Genomic DNA, 7,076 nt, shown 5'->3' with positions numbered 1-7,076 from the left:
CCAGTCCAACCCCCTGCTCATGGCAGGACCAACCCCAACTAAATCATCCCCATCCTCCAACACAGACCATTTCCCTCGTTGTCTGTCTGTGCTGGGGCAGGAGCAATAACACGGCCTCCTGCTTTTGCTATTGCAGAGAGTCGGTTATGACGGTCTCCTCAAACACAGGGTGCGAAACAGGCCTCAGACCTGACTGGGTGTAAAGAAGAACTACGCAGCTAGACTGAGCCAGCTGGGAATTCAGATGTGCCCCTTTCCTGGCGGGATGGACTGACCTGTGAGGGAACTGGAACCGGAGCTACCAATGCTTAACTTGCACTCGTTCAGCATCTTTCCTCCGAGTGCCGTCACTGTAGGTTAAATACTCCAGCCCCGGGCTCCCCGCCAGCTCTGGGCCTGACAAGCTTTCCTTGTGATTGGATTCTGTACAGCAGGGATGCAGGGAACCAGCAGGCACTTCTGACTCCTTGGTGAGGTTTTGCGTGCAAGGTGTGTGTGTGTGTCTTTGTGTGTCGGAAGCAATGAGTGTGGCACTCTCAGTGAACCGACGGAGGGTGACGGTGGTCAGAGAGAGACAGTGGAAGAATAAAGGGGCAATGATGGGCATAACAATGATGATTGTGTTGTGTTTCATTCCTTAGATCTGGTTCCACTGCCCGTCCATTCAGCCTTGTAGTTTACCAAGAGTAAAACGAAATATCTGTTCAGATACAAGGGAGTGTCTGTGTCCATTCCTGTTAGCTGCACAGGGGTTTGATGTTGCTGCTTTCAATCCTCCGGCTCTGCCGGGATAAGGAACAATTCAGGCTGTCACTGAACTGAAGGAGGGAAATCATTTTCTGACAGGGAGGGACGGCGTCTCTCAAAGGTGTTTGGCAGGCAGCCTCCTTCCCAGGTCTGTCCCGACAACACCCAGTTGAAAAGGGCCCCTCCCCAGCCCTCCTCAGCCCGGTGAAAACAAGCGAGTGAGTGAGCGGGGGGAGAGCGAGTGACGGAGGGAGATGGAGTGTGCGGGCCAGGACCTTGGCGAAGGGGCGGGATGAGGGTGTTCAGTTTTGTGGGGTCAGAAAGTTGGCAACCCCAGATGCAGGGGAAACAACTCAAACACCCAACGAGGCTGGCCAGGGGCAGGACATCAGCTTTGAGGGGAGGGGTGGGTGTGGCAGTGACATCACAAAGGCCTTTTGCAGGAACTCGGCCTATTGGGCAAATGTGGTGGGGAGGGGGTGACCTCACAGAGAGACCCCAACATTAGCCGGGCAGGACAGAGGTGCAGGGCCAGGCCAGTCTCTGAGACCCCCTCCCCGGCTTTGCTGCCGCAAGTCTCCTTCGCGAGGTCTCTCCTCGAGGGCTGAGAGAGGATTAGGATTCACAGATGTGAGCATGAGGAGGAACCTCTGTGGAGTTTTCTCCTTTCCTACCACTGATTGTGCTGAAAACAAACTTCCCTTTGAGAAGGTAAGAGGCTCAGAGAGGTTTGGAACCTGTTCCGTCTGATCCACCTGGCGCAGGCAGCATTCTAGGCCCAGACAGCACTGGCTTCAGGTGGCAGAATTTGATTTCCTCCCTAGGATTTGATGGTTGGAATCCCTGGGGACATTGGGGTGTATCCTTTTTGGTTTCCCTTTTCCTCTTTCCTCCCTCCTTTCTCCTCTTCTCTTGCTTCTTTTTTCCCTTTTCCAGCTTCCCTCCCTCTACCAAGGAGGAACATGTGTGGAGTGTGGGTGGGGGAGGGGGTTGCTCTCATTGCAGAAGTCCTCACCAAGAGGTGGGGCTGGATCTGAGAGTGATCCCCTCTGATGGTGACCTGGGCCGTCCTTTGGGACATCTGGTGAGACCCCTCAGCCTCCCGCCCCTCAGAGTCTCAGTGCTGATTGGCCGAGCAGGGGGCTATCGACAGTGAGGAGACTCAGGTGCTTCTGGTCTTTTTTCAAATCAGGCAAAGAAGTCACAACCAATCCAATGTACGGGATTAATCTTGCTGCTTCTCTCCATTAATTGTCTCTTAGCAGGTCATGATTTCCTCTAATGTTCTAGGTCTTCTAAAATACTTGCTGAATAATTACTATGAACCACTGTTGGTCTGTAGCTCACTTGAGAGCACTTTCTTCTGATCAGTCAACGTATGAAATTCAAGATATGAGAGAGAGGTTGAAAGTCAGGAGCAGTATTTCCTCTAATTTGTTATGTCCATGTGCGGAATGAATTTTGTTGTGTGCACCAATACGGAGGTGAGGTGTGACACCTCACCTGTATATTGGTGCTCATTACAAAATTCATTCTGCACATGGATGGTGTGTGGCAGGGTGAGGCTGAAGGGTTAGGAGTGTGGAGGGGGACTCAGGTAGGGCAGAGGTTGGGGTGCAAGGGCTCTGTCGGGGGGTGCAGTGTGTGGGGTGGGGTTGGGGATGAGAGGCTCAGGGCTGGAGCAAAGGGTTGGGGTGCAGGGGTGTGAGGGCTCCGGCTAGGGATGCGGGCTCTGGGGTGGGGCTGGGAATAAGGGGTTTGGGGTGCATGTTGCCCCAGGGAGAGAGGACTCCCCCACAGCTCTCTCTCACCACAGCAGATCAGGGCCAGATGAGAGGGCACCTGTCTCCTGGCCACAGCAGTGCCGGTGGGGCTGGGCTGGGTCGGGCTGGGGCAGGGGGAGGGAACAGGATTTATTTTTCGTAAGTCAAAAGGGGGAAGGGAAGGAGTTATGCTTCAGTTTTTACCTTATAAACTTAAGTCCTGTCTAACCTACAGGACACTATGGGAATAAGACACCATGTCATGTGGTGACATCACAAGAGCAGAGGATGTGAGAACTACAGCAACTGAGATGGCAGGGGGGTTAGAATCAGATTGTTTCAAATGCTGCATTCGTCGGCTGACATTTAACAGCAACGCTTAGCTAACACAATGGAGAAAGGAATTCTCTGCTAAAGATTCAACCTTCCCCTTTGGCCAACTCCACCCCTTCCCTGACCGGCGTGTGCTCAGAACACCCCTCCCCCCCACACACTCACACCATCACCCCCCACACAAGCCCACAGCTGGGCACCCAGCACAAAGCAAGGGAGGGGGTTGCTTGGCTTATTTTACTTTTTACTTTGCAAAAGGTTTTTTAAAAAGCATTTTGTGCCCCTGTTCCCCATGATGGAGAAGCAGATGGTTGTGAGGCAGGGGATCTGCGAGTGGTGGAGTCGGGAACTTGGGGAGAGGCAGAGGGAGGGGAGTGTGTGAGAGGGGAAGGGGCAGTCAGGGTGAAGGGAGGCTAAAGGGGGTCAGGTCAGGCAGCTGGGTGAGGGGTTTGGGGGAAGGCTGAAGGAGGCAGTTGGATGTAGGGGGGAGACTGAAAGGGCAGCTGGGGAGGAGCCTGGGGGCAGGGAAAGCTGAGGGGACAATGAGGAAGGGACCAGGGCAGTTGTGGGAGGCAGAAGGGGGCAATTGGGGCAGTTGAGGGAGGCTGAAGGGGGCAATGGGGGAAGTTTAGGGAGGATGAAGGGGGCAATGGGGAAAGTTGGGGGAGGCTGAAGGGGGTGATGGGTTGAAGGAGGCCGGGGCAGAGAGGCAGTTGGGGGGCTGCTCATCCCCACAGGAGGGGAGGAGGAAGAGGAGCTGCCCTTCTTTCTGAAGCTGTTTCCTGTTAGAACTTGCAACTTCACTGTTCCTGAGCAGGGTCCTGTGATGAAAAGGGAACTAGAGAGATTCGTGGTCCTGCTTTCAGCAGGGGGTTAGGCTGGATGATCTCCTGAGGTCTCTTCCAACCCTCATTTTCTAGGATTCTGTGTTTCTATGGAGGACAGGTCCATCAATGGCTATTGGCCAGGGTGGGCAGGGATGGTGCCCCTAACCTCTGTCTGTCAGAAGCTAGGAATTGGGCGACAGGGGGTGGCTCACTGGATGATTCCTGTCTGTTCATTCCCTCTGGGGCACCTGGCACCGGCCGCTGTCGGCCAACAGGACACTGAGCTAGATGGAGCTTTGGTGTGACCTAGTCTGGCCGGTCTTCTCTTCTATTGCTCTTCTCACATGCTCAGTAACAGCTGCAAGTTGCTGCCCTCATGCACCATCAGAATCTGCTCCCTGCAATCAAAGGAGGGAAAATCCCCCTGAAGGGGGGAAATCGGAGGGGCGGGATGGGCAGAGGGATCTGGGGTTCAGACGGGGGCTGCCCTGCCAGGTAGGTGCAGAAGGGAAACCCCCCAGCTAGAGGGAGGCAGAGGGGATAAAAGTCCCCACAGATGGGGGGAGCCGGCAGCAGCAGTTCCACACTAGGGTGTGGTGGATGGTAGAAGGACTCGTGTTCCTCACGGGATGGTCCCTCTCAGCCCCCATTCTCCATGGCTGTGGTGTTAAAGGCCCCGAGTGGTCCAGTGCCCAGGCACCGCAGCTCTGCTCTAGCTGAAATGGTGACTGAGCTGCCAAGGGAGACGTGATTCAGAGAAATAGTTTAAACCTCCCTCCCCCCATCCCCTCATCATAAAGCAAACTGATACTTTTAGACGTGTTTACGCAGTTTCAAAGAATTCCTGGCCAGTTTCCGTCTTGGTAACATGTCTGCTTGGAGGCTCAGAGTAGCTCAAGATTTGTCTTATCTGCTGCTCTGATTGCCTGAATTGGTCTCCCTGTCCTGAGCTCCCTGGAGTTCTGCACCTTTTCTTTGTTTATTTCTAGCAATGGTATTTGGATGACAGTGTCCAGTAGTTCAGGCACCCAGCGGAGAGGCAGGAATTAGGACACACCGGGGAGCCGATCCCCCTGCCCCACTCGCTCTCATTAGTTAGCCCCAGTGAACCCCCTTCAAAGGGAGAGCTGGAGAGAGCCCCACCACGGCACAGTGCTTCGCGCACTGACCTGAAACATGGGGGACCCTGGTTCATTCCTTTCTCCTTTGTGGACAGTGGCGGGGGGAGCGGGGGTGATGCTGGCAGCCCAAGCTCATGCCTGTGGCCTCAGGCCTCCCTGAGGCACAGATCTAGCCCAAAGGCAGACTTGCCTAGGTGGCAGGATAGCCCCGAGTGCCCAAGGGGACTGTCTGTGACTCCCTGCTCAGGCTGTTCGTGTTCCTGGGGAGTTCGCTCTCGGGGGGTGGAAGCTCCCAGTCCCCATGGGGGGTGCCTTGGTGTGTAACAGTCTGCCCTGAGCTTGGTACTCACGTCCCTGAGCTACTCTCTGCAGCTGGACAGAGGGAATTGAACCTGGCTCTCCCACATGGCAGGTGGGTGCTGGGAGCAGAGGACCTATCTGTGAGAGAGGGGCAGGGCTAGGACACCTCCCCCTTGTCAGTGTCTCCCATTGGTGGGCTTGGCTGGCTCCCTGCCTGGGGAGCTGGCTGTTGTGAGTTGTGTTGTAAGGTGCCTGTGTCGCCCGTGCATTGTACAGGGAGTTCAGGCCCCTAACTCCGCTTTGTGGATCACTGGGTTGTTCCTGGGATTTTCTAGCTGCTGAAAACCAGGTCCTGTGACGCTCAGCACTGGCCCCCCTCAGTCCCGTCACGGGGTGTAGCCAGTCCGGTCTCTGCAGAGCCCAGCTGAGCAATGCCTGATTGACATGGGTGTGCACAGGACAAGAGACAGAGCACAGGCTGGAAAGTGACACATCTCAGCAAAGCCCAAACGTTCCTCCTAGGGGCACGATATTCCCTGTGGGTGCTGGGGGGACACGCTGTGATGGGATCCGCTGTGCCCCCGAACCCTCTCCAGCCTGGGCTGTCTCCCACAATGCCCTGCTAGTGATCAGCAGCAACCCCTCCAGGCGCTGTTATCCCTTTGCACAACGGCATGTGGAGCGGCTTGATTGCATGGATGCTCCCGGAGCCACTCGTGAATCCCACAGTGAGGTGCCCGCAGATCCCTCCAGCTCCCAGCACTGCGCCTCAGGAATATGCTGTGTGTTCCCCACTTCCCCAATGGAACGTGGAGCTACACCAGGAACATGGGGTCTGTGGTGTCGCGGTTTGGGTGGGTTATTGGAGGAGGGGGGAGGACTAGTCTATGGCAGAAGCCTGCGATTTGCCTTGCCTGCCCGGCTTGCGCTTTTGGCTTCACTTTTGGTTTTTGATTTTTTTCCTCCACTCTCAGCAGTTCATCCCTTCCCCACTGAACTGCCCAGTGCCTGGCTCGGAGGTGGAGGCAGGAGGAGAGAGACAAGGGTGAGATTTCAGCATCTCCAGGCCGATCCCACGGCTCCAGTAGCCCCAACAAACACTGTGGGGTTTTAATTCATAGCTGTTGTCAGTCTGGGGGAGACCCTGGTGCACCAGCGAGGGAGGGTGTCTGACGGGGTTGGTGGTCTGGCTGGGGGGCGGAGGGGCACAGCTGGGAGGTGGGGGGGTCTGGGTGGTGGGGGCTGGGGGAGGGTAGGGGAGGGATTGGTGCGGTGTGCGGCGGGTTGTTGGCAGGCGGCGAGTGGGTTGTCCGGCTGGGGACGGGGGCGGGGCGGGGGCGGGGGGCGGGAGCGGCTAGGGGGGACTTGGATCGGGGGCTTGGGTCAGTGGCCTGGCTGTGGGTGTTGGGCTGGGAGGTAGTGCAGGGCAGCACCATGGCCGCCCCCAGGGGGACACAGAATGGCTGTGGGGGTTGTGGGGCTGTGGGGAGGATGTGGGGTGGCACAGCTGGGTGGGGCAGCTGCACCCTGGCTTGGGGAGAGGAGGACAGTCGGTGGGGGATTGTGGAGTGGCAGAGCCACACTGGGCCCGAGGGTTGTGGGGGGAAGTCCCATGGGGCTGAGGGAGGGGTAGTGGGGTGACACCATATCACGGTTGTTGGTTGGGCCTGGGGCATCTCTGGTGGTGGCACCAGCAGGGAGAGGGTCTATCTGGGGCTGGTGGTGTTAGGGTTGGGCCTGGGCAAGGGGATGGCACAGCTGGGAGGTGTGGGGGCGGGGGGGGCTGTGGGGAGCAGGGGATGGCGATGGAGCTGTCGGTGAGAGGGGGGGATGGGGTGGCACGGTTGGGGACTGGGAGTGATTTGGGGGAGGCTATAGGGGAAGGGACAGTGGCAAGGCTGGGGGGCTGAGAGGTGCAGCAGCATGTCCCCCCCCCCAGGGAACACTGCAAGGTGAGGGGGTAGTGGGGTTTCACTGTGCCACAG

This window comes from Mauremys reevesii, linkage group 19 (assembly GCF_016161935.1).
Source record: "Mauremys reevesii isolate NIE-2019 linkage group 19, ASM1616193v1, whole genome shotgun sequence".
NCBI lineage: Eukaryota > Metazoa > Chordata > Testudines > Geoemydidae > Mauremys > Mauremys reevesii.
Note: the sequence above shows the minus strand (reverse complement) of the source record.